This window comes from Aulonocara stuartgranti (assembly GCF_965226115.1).
Source record: "Aulonocara stuartgranti genome assembly, chromosome: 7".
Lineage (NCBI taxonomy): Eukaryota > Metazoa > Chordata > Actinopteri > Cichliformes > Cichlidae > Aulonocara > Aulonocara stuartgranti.
This window is the reverse complement of record NC_138945.1, coordinates 67416242-67430211: the sequence shown is the minus strand read 5'-3', so window position 1 is coordinate 67430211 and position 13970 is coordinate 67416242. Positions and strand designations below refer to the sequence as shown.

Sequence of the window (13970 nt, the reverse complement as noted above, 5' to 3'; positions counted from 1 at the left end):
TATGTGAGCATTATTCTCTCATATGCTTTTCCACTATTGATGTGTCTTCAGCCTTGGTGGGGTAGTTCTAATAATGTTTTCCTCCCACTCCACCCAAGTAAACCTTGATGGTTGAGTGGAGAACATCTTTTTTATACTCCTGGCTCTTCAAGCAGCTATACAAGGCTACCAGTCTTTGTTTTGCAGTTCCTAAGACCTCAGGTTTCGGCAGCTTGTTGTACTTTTTGGCATTCCTTTCTTTATCACTTCTTTCCACAGTTTTGATATTTGGCAAACCTCCCTCTGTACTGCCTTGATCTTGACCTCTAGTCTTCTTCTCCATGGAGGGTTCTGCTCCTTTTGGCTGTTCATCTTATAGCCAAGCATCTGAAGGATCACTGCTACCATTGTGTAGATCGTCTGGTTAGTTTTAATGATGGTTGCAGTAGGCATTGTCCATAATGCTGCCCTCACATCTTCTAGTAGTCTTTCAGGCGAGTACTTCATAGTCATAGAGTGACCAGGTTTCCAGCTTATCCATGGTTTATAAATATTCCCCCCTCGCACTGGGAGTGGTTTCCTTCAAGCTCGGGTCCTCTACCAGAGGCCTGGGAGGGTGAGGGTCCTGAGCAGTATCTTTGCTGTTCCTAGGACTGCGCTCTTCTGGACAGAGATCTCGGATGTTGTTCCCGGGATTTGCTGGAGCTTGGGTGTCACTGGATCGAATGCTCCGATTACCACTGGGACCACTGTTACCTTCACCCTCCACTTCTTCTCGAGTTCTTCTCTGAGTCTTTGGTATTTCTCAAGATTCTCATGTTCCTCCTCCCTGATGTTGCTGTCACTCTGTATAACATCTGTCATTATGACCACCTCCCTCTGCTTGTCCACCACTGCTATGTCTGGTTAGTTTGGCATCACCAGTTTGTCTGTCTGTATCTGGAACTCCGAAAGGATCTTAGCTCAGTCACTCTTGACCACCCTCGGGGGGGCATCACATTTTGACCTCGAGACTTCCGATGTATCTGCATAGTACAGTGGGGCAAAAAAGTATTTAGTCAGCCACCGATTGTGCAAGTTCCCCCACCTAAAATGATGACAGAGGTCAGTAATTTGCACCAGAGGTACACTTCAACTGTGAGAGACAGAATGTGAAGAAAAAATCCATGAATCCACATGGTAGGATTTGTAAAGAATTTATTGGTAAATCAGGGTGGAAAATAAGTATTTGGTCAATAACAAAAATACAACTCAATACTTTGTAACATAACCTTTGTTGGCAATAACAGAGGTCAAACGTTTACTATAGGTCTTTACCAGGTTGGCACACACAGTAGCTGGTATTTTGGCCCATTCCTCCATGCAGATCTTCTCGAGAGCAGTGATGTTTTGGGGCTGTCGCCGAGCAACACGGACTTTCAACTCCCGCCACAGATTTTCTATGGGGTTGAGGTCTGGAGACTGGCTAGGCCACTCCAGGACTTTCAAATGCTTCTTACGGAGCCACTCCTTTGTTGCCCGGGCGGTGTGTTTTGGATCATTGTCATGTTGGAAGACCCAGCCTCGTTTCATCTTCAAAGTTCTCACTGATGGAAGGAGGTTTTGGCTCAAAATCTCACGATACATGGCCCCATTCACTCTGTCCTTAACACGGATCAGTCGTCCTGTCCCCTTGGCAGAAAAACAGCCCCATAGCATGATGTTTCCACCCCCATGCTTCACAGTAGGTATGGTGTTCTTGGGATGCAACTCAGTATTCTTCTTCCTCCAAACACGACGAGTTGAGTTTATACCAAAAAGTTCTACTTTGGTTTCATCTGACCACATGACATTCTCCCAATCCTCTGCTGTATCATCCATGTGCTCTCTGGCAAACTTCAGACGGGCCTGGACATGCACTGGCTTCAGCAGCGGAACACGTCTGGCACTGCGGGATTTGATTCCCTGCCGTTGTAGTGTGTTACTGATGGTGACCTTTGTTACTTTGGTCCCAGCTCTCTGCAGGTCATTCACCAGGTCCCCCCGTGTGGTTCTGGGATCTTTGCTCACCGTTCTCATGATCATTTTGACCCCACGGGATGAGATCTTGCGTGGAGCCCCAGATCGAGGGAGATTATCAGTGGTCTTGTATGTCTTCCATTTTCTGATGATTGCTCCCACAGTTGATTTTTTCACACCAAGCTGCTTGCCTATTGTAGATTCACTCTTCCCAGTCTGGTGCAGGTCTACAATACTTTTCCTGGTGTCCTTCGAAAGCTCTTTGGTCTTGGCCATGGCGGAGTTTGGAGTCTGACTGTTTGAGGCTGTGGACAGGTGTCTTTTATACAGATGATGAGTTCAAACAGGTGCCATTCATACAGGTAACGAGTGGGGGACAGAAAAGCTTCTTACAGAAGACGTTACAGGTCTGTGAGAGCCAGAGATTTTCCTTGTTTGAGGTGACCAAATACTTATTTTCCACCCTAATTTACGAATAAATTCTTTACAAATCCTACCATGTGGATTCATGGATTTTTTTTTCACATTGTGTCTCTCACAGTTGAAGTGTACCTCTGGTGCAAATTACTGACCTCTGTCATCATTTTAAGTGGGGGAACTTGCACAATCGGTACTGACTAAATACTTTTTTGCCCCACTGTATGTTAGCCTCGGTCATGGCGCTCCATGTATGGCCTGCCTGCTAGCATCTTGCACTCTGCTGTCTCAGTGCTGGATTGTCTCAGGGGCATCTTTACACAGCCTGCACCTGGGGTCTTGCCTTGTAGACCCCAGCCTCTATGGATCGTGTACTTAGTTCCTGTGTTGCCATGATTAGTGCCTCTGTGCTGTCTTTCAGTCCAGCTTTGTCCAGCCACTGGTAGGATTTCTGGATGTCAGCAACTTTTTCTATCTCTGGTCTCTGCATGCACGGTTTCCACCTTGAAGCGTGGAGGAGGTGTGATGATGTGGGGGGGCTTTGCTGGTGACACTGTTGGGGATTTATTCAAAACCGAAGGCACACTGAGCCAGCACGGCTACCACAGCATCCTGCAGCGACATGCCATCCGGTCTGGTCTGGGTTTAGTTGGACCATCATTTATTTTCAACAGTACAATGACTCCAAACACTATTTGACTAAGAAGGAGAGAGATGCAGTGATGTGTCAGATGGCCTGGCCTCCACAGTCACCTGAACCCAGTGGAGATGGTTTGGGATGAGATGGAGCGCAGAGTGAAGGCAAAGGGCCAACAAGTGCTCAGCATCTCTGTGAACTCCTTCAAGTCTGTTGGAAACCATTTCAGGTGACGACCTGATGAAGCTCACGGAGAGAAGGCCAAGAGCGAGCAAAGCAGGAATCAAAGCAAAGGGCTGTTAGGAAGGATCTGAAATATAAAACATGTTCTGAGTCATTCCAACTTTTTTTGTTTACTACATAATTCCAGTGTGTTCATTCATAGTTTTGATGCCTTCAGTCAGAATCTATCAAGCATCTGAAGGATAACAGCTACCTTCAGGTTTAAGGTGTGGTTGAGCCAAACCTTAAACCTCCTTCTAAATGAAAATAGAGAAAACCCATTAATGATAAGGTGTGTCCAAACGTCTGACTGATACACCCACACACACACACAAAAAGCGCACTAAGGCTTATTAACACAGTTTCTTTATAATGCTTCTTACTCCTTGCTGCTGCAGTGCCTCTGTGTTCAGCTTGTAACCATGACACACCTGAGTTAATTTAGTGTCACCTTCGTCTCCTTTCAGCAATTAGACAGGCCTGGGAATCTGTTGCTGCTCCCTCCAGTGTCCTGATTGTTCCTCGCCTCCTGCAGCTTGTTAAATTTGTACTTTACACATTAAGCTCTTGCTTTTACCCACAGAGACTTACCATAAGTGAAAATGGCAACGTGAACATCTGTGATGTGCTGTGATATTTAAATAGATCATTCTTGGTAAAAGGTATTTCTTTTTTCTATTACTGTAAGATGAAACCTGATTCACTTTATGGCAGCGGTTGGAGAAATGAAAGGGAAACTAAAGAATATGAATGTAAACATAAATAAATGGGGAAGTGAAAAGTACTGTTATATCACTCATACTCTTAACACTGTCTTCTATTTACAGCACATCTATATGTACATCCCTGTTTGACACTTCACAGTAAACAATGTGAATAAAGAAATTTAATGTAACGTAAATATAACATATAACATAAAGAACTTGCTCATAGGGGGTCATGTGATCGTTGGGCCTTTCTCTGTTTTCTTTCTATTATTGTTTGGTCTTTACCTTACAATATAAAGCGCCTTGAGGCGACTGTTGTTGGGATTTGGTGCTGTATAAATAAAACTGAATTTAGTTGAATGTCACGGCTTGCATCTACTTGTCTTTGTTAGACAAAGAACAACGCTGTCAGACTCATTAGGCTTGCAAACCTAGCATTTGAGTTTCGAGTACCTTCAAGTACTAAATAAATAAATGCCTTTTATATTCAGCTAACTCAGAACTCCATCTTTTTCATTTTACAGTGTTAGGGACAATTATAGCTCACTTTCCTCAAGATAGCTTCATAATGTCACAAAGAGACAGAAAGAGAGGTAAAGATAAGGGAGTGCTTACACAGAGAAATGACTGAAAGGCATGCTGGCATGTCAAATGCATTGTTTTTTTTGACTGATACTGACTGCCAACTTATTATACAAAGCACACAACAGCTGTGACCGTAACTCATGCACCCACTCATGTGCTGACAATGGAAATCCATAAAGAATAATGCAACAGTAAACGCTTTAGAAAGAAAAACTAGCTATGACAAATTGCCACCTACAAATTTGTTGTTTTATACACATTTTGTTGCATGCATTTTGCTAGATTAGCAGTAAAATGCAAGGTTTACAGGTAAGCCTGTTAAGTAAGGAAAGTGCTGTATAATGAGCTGTTATTAAAAAACAGCGGGAGACCTCGGTGCGAACTGTGAGGAGGCGCTATCTAACCTCTGAAGTGGCTGCAAATTTTACCAGGGTTTTAGACGAATGCCCCCCTGTGATTTTACCTGCATCCTGCGATTTGATTTTTAGTTATTTCAACAGCAAACTGAAGAAAAGCCTTGACTCCGTTGCTCCACTCACCACCAAAAAGATTAACGTAAAACATGCATCACCCTGGAGAAACGAAGAAGTCAAAAAACTCAAAAGAAATTGCAGGGCAGCAGAAAGGAGATGGAGGAAAAATAAAAATACTATCAACCATCAAATATTTTGCGAGCAACTTAAAATGTACAATAATACATTAAGGAAGTCAAGAAATTCATACTTCGCCAAAATAATCAGTAAAAACAAAAATAATCCCAAGGTCCTCTTTTCCACCATAGATCATTTATTTAACCCTGATTTTAACAGCTCCCAAAGAACCCCCACAGACTCGCTCTGTGAGCAGTTTGCAGACCACTTCAGGGGAAAGATCAGCGCCATCAGATCTGATATTTTATCTAATCGTGATATGATTTTAAATACATCTGAGGGCTCGATTGTACCTGAGGAGACACTGGACAGCTTTGTCCTGGTTAATGCTGAGAACTTTCAGAAGGTTTTCTCCACAGTGAGACCCACCACATGTCTTTTAGATCCAATTCCTTCTTCACTCTTTAAAACACTTTATGGATTTTTTGAGGCTGAGCTTTTATGCATGATGAATTGCTCTCTTCAGTTGGGTGTCTTCCCTGCTGCCTTTAAAACGGCGGTGGTGAGGCCCCTTCTGAAGAAGAGCAATTTGGATTGTAATGATTTTAATAACTACAGACCTGTATCCAACTTACCATTTTTAAGTAAAGTCTTAGAAAAACTTGTTTTTACTCAGATTACTGATTTTCTCAATGATAGACAGATCCTGGAGATATTCCAGTCTGGATTTAGGGTGAACCACAGCACAGAGACGGCTCTCCTAAAGGTTTTAAATGATCTTAGATGTAACTGGGACTCCCAAAAGCTCTCAGTCCTGGTGCTACTGGATCTAAGCGCAGCCTTTGATACAGTAGACCACGCTATTCTTTTAAACAGACTGAAACACATGGTGGGCCTCTCTGGTGCTGTACACAACTGGTTCACTTCCTGTCTCTCTGACAGAACTTTTATGGTGAGTATGGATACATGCTCCTCTAAGATCCATAAAATGACATGTGGTGTGCCTCAAGGGTCGGTTCTAGGCCCTGTACTTTTTAATTTGTATATGCTGACGGTGTCATCAGGAGGCATGGAGTGAACTTCCACAGTTACGCTGATGACACGCAGCTGTACATCTCCGTGTCTCCTGATGACACCAGACAAATGGATGCCCTTTTTAACTGTATCTTGGATATAAGATCTTGGATGGCAGAAAACTTTTTACAACTTAACCAGGACAAAACTGAAGTTTTAATTGTCGGTCCCGAGGCTCAGAGAGAGAAACTCTTGCCTAAATTAGAGGCATTTTCACTATGTCCTTCGCTACAAGTGAAAAACCTGGGTGTTATTTTTGACTCTGAGCTTGGTTTTATCCCACATATTAAACATGTAACTAAAATTGGATTTTATCATCTAAAAAATATAGCCAGAGTCCGCCCTATTCTCTCTCGGGCCAACACGGAGATGCTGATGCATGCTTTTATTACCAGTCGCATTGATTACTGTAATGCCCTGCTCTCTGGTCTTCCTAAGAAGAATATTTCAACTTTACAACTCTTGCAAAACTCGGCAGCTCGTGTGCTGACGAAGACCAGAGGGCGGGCCCACATTACACCGGTTTTAGAATCGCTGCACTGGCTCCCCGTGTGTTTCAGGATCGATTTTAAAGTTCTTTTATTGGTTTTTAAATGTCTTAATGGTCTTGGGCCTTCTTATCTCTCAGATCTGCTTTTACCATACGAACCCTCGCGGACCCTGAGGTCCTCTGGTACTGGCCTTTTGATTGTCCCTAAAGTCAGGACACATACTCACGGAGAGGCAGCGTTTCAGTGGTATGGTCCTCGTCTGTGGAACAGCCTGCCGGAGGAGCTCAGGGCCGCAGAGAACGTACATGTTTTTAAGAACAGGCTCAAGACCCACCTTTTTAATTTAGCTTTTACTTAGCGTTTATTTATTTTATGCTTATTTATTCTATCCTGTTATTCTATTATTAATTTAGGATTTACCTAATATTTGTTTGATTTTATTCTTATTCGTTTTTTAATCTTCTTATTCTATTTATATTTATATTGTATCCTGTTCTTATTTATTTTATCATTTTACCCTATATATATTGTATTGCGTCATATCTCCAGTGTTTCCTCGGAGGGCGCTCTCTGCACCGGGGCTGTTATTGACCGTGGCTGCTGGGTCTCTGGGGTCCTCTCAGCCTGGCTGGGGGGCTCCTTTGCCTCCCTCCTGCTGTGTGCCCAGCCTGGAGGCTGCGGTCTGTGACCGGCTCCCGGTGCAGACGGCTCCCTGTTATAATGTTTCCTCACTTGGCTCATGCGAGCCCAGCCCAATTTTTACTCTTTAAGTGTGCGCGTGTGTGTATGTGTGTGTGGGTGGGGGGATATATGTGTATTGAGAGTGTGGGGAGTGAGTTGGAGGGTGGGGTGGGCTGCTTTTAACTATGTAAAGCACTTTGTGCTACATTTTCTCTGTATGAAAAGTGCTTTATAAATAAAGATTGATTGATTGATTGATAAGCTTCAAAAGGTAAGAGCACTACACGTGTTACGTTAAAGCTATTAAAATACAAAGTATCAGACAGAAAATATCAGACGGCTGTGTGTGCTGGAACCAGGTTCTCCTTCATTCTGCAGACTGCATTTTAAGGTTTTAGAAGATTTAACCGAACATGGGACAAAAAATGATACAATTTCTTATGATCCGATCAATTAAGTAATAAAAACAGTGAGAAAGTCTATTTTGAAGACCTACAGTAAGGTGCAGTGATGTGAGATTCCTCTGGTGGAAGGAGCTTAGGAAAGACAGGAGCGCTGTCGATGTTTTTGTTTCATTTGTATACAATATACAGTATCCGGTCGTTAAGTCTGACATCACTAGCCATGTCTGGGCCTAAACTCCGCTGCAGGTCCATATATCAAACGATCCCTGTGGCATTACTGAGAGTTGAAAAACTGTCTAAAGTCTTTCATCTTTAATAAAATGATCAGCGTTCTGCTCTACCAGGTGTAACAACTGAGTTTAACATCCAGGCATCCATGAAAACGGAATTTATGACATTTAACGGAGTTAGAAGTTAGCAGGAAGTTAGCTCGCTAGCTTCTATCTAAATACAATATAGCATGTCCTGACTGCGGGGTTTTGGAAACAAATTAAAACGTACAGCTCTGTTATCACTTCCAGCATAAATGAAGACAGAAAACTAAACAGCAGTGACGTTTGTAGGGTTACTGAAGTTGGGCTAGCTGATATGTAATGATGTGCTACGTGACCGCTAGCGACACAGCTATGTTAGCATAATATAAACAAGCTAACTTTTTTTCCACTGGATAAAAGTTAACGTGAGTGTTCTCGGTGGTCAGGAACAAATGTAATCGCATGGCAGGATGCTGTAAAAGGACCAAACTTCAGCCAGGAGAACAACTGAGATAATCCATCCACAATACGAGGTTAGTCATTCATATACTGCTGCATGGGCTGGGCTGTAGCTACATCCTAAGGTTTTAAAAACTGAGCTTAAATAAATGATTAGTGGTAATAAAAGCCGAGGGAGGTCAACAGTGATCACTGACTGTTTTAGGAGCTTTTTGAGATTAAATAGAAGAAAATACAAAACATTAAACATGTTAACAACACAAAAGCCATATTAAACGCAGACTACTTTAGACCCGGAAGTAGGATTCGTCACGTCATCACTTAATGACCGGATACTGATTATGCTCTGTTTTACTTCCTCGACTGTAAGGGGACCAATTAGCTGCTCATCTCTGTCGACAGTGCACATTCACATAAAGAACCTGAGAATCCCCCTTCTTAGCGTGGATTCGTATGAATTAACACAAAATAATGTGGATTAGTGGAGCAGGTCTTAACAGTAAAAGTTATGTTTAGTATTATTAACTTGTAATTCCATTTAATTCAATAAAGTGCTGATGAATGGACTCAAAAAGCACAGGTGTGTAACTAAGACTGTCCAAAACGTGCCGTATCCAACATGTAATCACATCATATCAGAGAAGAGATAAAAATGGAGGTAATGGAAGAAAAAGAGGCGGCAGGATAATGAAAATGGCAAACAGGAGTAAGGGTTTCTGTCCAACCCTCAGCCGTCTCCAGACATATCAGAAATAGAAGGCAGACTATGCGGAGATGGCTGCCAGAGAGGCAATCAATAAACTTTCACATTTCATGCTGCAGTGTGCGTTTGTGTGCGTGCGTGTGCCAGCTGTGTGTATTTATGTGACTATATGCGTTGCTGTATCAAATTTGAAACTACCTCACTGAAAGCAGTTGTGCCAGACTGATGAGACAAGCTGTCACATTACTAGAAAATGTACCCGACTACACCCCCCCTGCCCAAACCCAATATATGACCTTTGAGGTTCCCACCATGATGTTCGGGCTTGGCCGCGGTCGACATCATATTTTTGGCCTCAGGGCAGTCCTCAGTACTCGATCTGAAGTAAACTTTTAAGTATTGTACAGATACACATCAGTGCCCAATTAATCTTAGCAGCAGCCGCTCTAGAAACTGCCTCTTAAAGGCAAATCAAAAGCTCGGTGTACTAGTCCGTGCTCTTACGTTAGGGAGAGCTGCTTGTATTGATCGACCTGTCCAGAATGCTAAAGAAGTGGTTGATGGTGCCTAAAGGCGCCTAAGAGCGAACAGCTCGAACTTCTCTCTTCTTTTCTTATTGAATTTTTAATAATGCGATAGCATCATCTGTCCTGTGTAATTGATTGCAGCTGATCTGGTTCGGCGATGACCTTGACTTTTACCATGTCTCCTCTCTTTTTCCCTTCCTCTCTCCCCTCTCTCTGCCTTATTTCCTCCTCTCGTTCATCTCTTCTCCCACCAGGCCTGTAGATCCTGCTGAAACCTCCTGTAGTCATTTTTTGCAACACCGAAAAGCAACGACTTATCTCCCCCACGCAACCCGGGCTTAGGAGAGAAGAAAAAGAAGACAAATAAGAGGAAGAAGAAGGAACGAGAAGAGGTCTTATAAACCACGACAAATCAAACAAGAAAATACTGGAAATCCCCATCGGCCCAGCGCTGTACAACACCACTGTGGTTTTTTTGGTTTGCTGGCTTTTTTAACTCACTTATTCTTCTCCTTCTCCTCATATGTGCTTTTCTCGTTGCATCTGTCCTTCCTTGTATCAGTCTTCTCTCTTCTCCTCGATCATCTCCCTCCTGTACTTCATCCACTATTGATTATTCCATTTCTTTCTACAGTTTCCATTGTATTCCATTTTGGCACCTCTCTCCCGCTCTGGCAGCCAAACACTGCGTGTTGGGAGCATTTGTGGCAACATGCCACATCCGTAGGAGATACTTGAAACAACATGTATATTGATATTGTAACAAAAACAAAAGATAAGCAAATCCAATTCATGTTGAACCACACCTTAAACCTCTGCTCATTTGAAATCTGGTAAGCTTTTGTTTTCACCCTCTTTCCCGATCATTGCTCTCTCTGTTTTCTTTTCCCTTGTTTTTCCTCACCCACCCACGAATAGAAAAATCGCTCCGACATCTATCAGCGACTCCTCTCCTGCCTCCTCGTCTATCTATTTACCTCTCTCTGTCTCTCACTGGACCAGGAGACATTGCAAAAGCTGAGCTACTGTCCTGGTCGGGGAAGAGCATTGACTTTTTGATGTGTTTCTTTCTTTTCTGGTCACAGACTGTGTTTGATCTTGTTTCACTCTTTAAGCAGACAGAACAAAGCCTGTTTCCTTTGTCTGCAGTGGTTGTTGTCTTTTAGGACGAGGTGGTAGCCATAAGCCTTCAAAGTCAGAAACTCTCTGGAGTCGTTTTCGATTTGCTTCTGTTTTTATTGCATTAGTTGTCATGGAGTGGAAAACAGTCTATCTTTATAGTAACGGTGTAAACCTTAAAAACAAAAAAGTACTATTATAAATATTTTATTTTTTACCATTGTATAAATATATACTATTGATTAACTTATGTACTTTGATTGCAAGTTCTTTGGTCGCCCACACGGTGGTTAAATAAAAAAAAGAGGAAACATTTTCTGTGATTTTAGGCACTATTTCTAATGCTATGGATGTGTTGACTATTTTATTGTAACATCTTTTTTTCATTTCTTTCCTTTTTTTGTTCCTTATTTTAAAATCTGTGATTAATTGCAGAATCAGGAGTCGTGTTTATATGACTGCATTTGTGTTTAGGTTCGATTCTGTCTCCAGTCAGTTCTGTCCTCTGCTGTTCGCCCTCTGTCTCTCATTACAAGACACAAGAAGACGTGTACGAAAACAAAGGCTGTGGTTTCGCTGGATAGTTCTGCTTTTTTCTCTTGCGCTCATCTAAAGAACTTAGCGTGTGTGGGTCCGTTTGGAAGACCACCGTAAAGAAAAAGATGACATTTTGAATGAGTTATGTCTGTCTTTTGCACTAATTTAATAAAGCCGTTACTGAAATTCCCACAATGTTATTTTGGAAATTGTGTTTTTCCTGAAAATCTTTTTTTACTCCTTTGGAGAACACGCTGTTAGCTCGTTCAACAAAAAATGAAAGTTAGCCTGTTTTTATTTTAGGGTCAGAATTACTAATTAGGGCAAATTAACTTAGTGTGTGCTCATTTATGAACATGGATGGACACCACTTCATCTTAAAAATAACTAATTTTAAAAAGACCTGATAATCTTCTTGCAAAAGCAAAAGAGTGTAAGTGCAGATTTATACAGAGAAGATCTTCATTATTAAAAAATAAGTCCATCGTATGAAATCTGTGTACTATGGTTGACCTGTAGGATATGTGGAAGAGCTCATTTACTTTTCCAGTCTTAGTGAAATTCCTGGTAATGTGCTGCGTGTACCGCTCTCATTTTCCTTTGCTTTTTGGGGGTTTTGGGGTCAAAGGAAAGAATCAGGGCAACAACTCAACAGATTTTGCTAAATAAAAATTAAATAGTGACACCTGAATTGGATATTCTAAGATCGGGCATTAATTTATGCTTCAAATGTACTAGCGTTTGATGCTACAGAGAAGTAATACAGTGCAAACAGCTTAGTCACTGCAAAAAGTGATTTTGCTGCCTGTAGTGTCAGCTGTGTATTAAACTACTGTTCTCTCCATTCCACCTATGATCCCTGTTACATTCTGCACTCTTACAGTAAAATAGCAAATGGGCAGTGAATACCTGTGACTGTAAATGGAAAGATTGCGGGTTCAACTTGTGGTTGGCTTGGGAACATAATGCAGCGAGCAGCAGTATGGCTCAATGCCAAGAAAGAGCACCTCAGATTAAATGTTGAAAGTGTTGATGGAAAAGTATAGACAAGCTCATATGGTAGCAGTAGTCAGGAGTAGTATAGCAGTATGTGAGGGTGGTGCAGGACATGTATGAGGACAGCCGGGCAGTGGTGAGGCGTGCAGGACGAGTGACAGAATGGTTCAAGGTGGAGATTATCAGGAATCAGTTCTGTTTGCAGAACTTTTGTTTGCGCTCGTGATGGATAGGTTGGCAGATGAGGTCAGGCAGGAGTCTCTGTGGACGAGCACATTTGCTGACGACATTTTCATTTGTAGTGGGAGTAGGGAAGTGGTGCAGAGGTGGAGGTATGCTCTGGAGAAAAGAGGATTGAAGGTAGAGGCAAGAAGGAGATGGGTGTGGTGAAGGTGGATGAGCTGAAATTCCTGGGGTCAACCATCCCAAGCAACGGACAATGCGCAGGAGAAGAAGAGCGTGTAGGCAGGGGTGGAACAGGTGGAGGTGAGCCGGGTGATTTGTGACTGGAAGACAGGAGCAAGAGTGGAAGGGAAGCTTTATAAGACTAGTGAGACCTCCTATCATGTGTGGTTCAGAGACAGCAGCAAAAAGACAGGAGGCAGTGCTAAAGGTGGTAAAGCTGAAGATGAGTTTTAATGGGAGCGACTAGGATGAACAGGATTAGGAAATGAGTAATTCTGAGAGACAGCTCAGGTTGTGCGGTTTGGAGATAAAGCTGGAGAGGCAAGGAGGTTGAGATGGTTTGATGGAGCTGGCAGGCAAAAGGAAAAGAGGAAGACCACAGAGAAGGTTTACAGAGTGACAGAAGAGGATGCTACGGGTAGGGTGAGATGGAGGCAGATGATCCATAGTGGCAACACTCAAAAGGACTCAGTGCAGAGGAAAGAACCAAAGCTTTGGTAGGAACCCTTAAAGTCACTGTCAGACAGTTTGGAACGTACGTATGTTTTTGCTTCTGTTTCATAAGCTGAACAACAAAGAAAAATGGTTAGAATGTGTCTAATTGAGCGTTTGTAACTGTGATGACTAACATCGGTGCTTCATACAGACAACAGTGGTTGATAAATAAACTGTTATTAAAAGTCATCACCAGTTTACAGCATGCTGAATATTGGCTATGAAACACTGTATATGATATAGGACAGTTTAGCATCTGAAGCCTGTAAATCTCTATCTTGAAGACTCTTACCCTATACGTATATAAAATATGTATAAGGTAAGAGAATAAGCAAATAGAGGGACTCACAGAAGCAGACACAGCAAGAACGTCTATGCTCCTCCTCTATTGCTCTTTATCCATTTTTTGACAGGTGCTGAACACTAAGCCAACAAAGTGACTTTTATCCAGAGAGGTTAAAAGGGTACGTTTCCTCTGATGTATGCTGACACCAGCTGGAGCGATGGTGAGGAGATAACGATGGCCATTTTATCTCTTTATCGTCACTTGGATGTTAAATCCTTAAATCAAAACACAAAGTTTTATTCATTCGCACTTGTAGATTTTTACACTCTTTGAGTTTTCAGCGACAAAGAGACACGACACAGTGTGTAATGTCTTCACTGATGTATGCGTCCTAAACGCGTAGC

General features: G+C 42.3%; 1 protein-coding gene across 1 annotated transcript in view; it reads left to right on the top strand.

Moving 5' to 3' along the window:
* Positions 1–11570, top strand: part of cdh13 (cadherin 13, H-cadherin (heart)) — a 410738-nt gene extending 399168 nt beyond the window's left edge. The window contains exon 15 of the mRNA XM_082540060.1: positions 9983–11570. The gene's annotated coding sequence lies outside the window, so the exon portion shown is untranslated. The remainder of the gene's footprint in view (positions 1–9982) is intronic.
* Positions 11571–13970: the final 2400 nt, after the last annotated feature.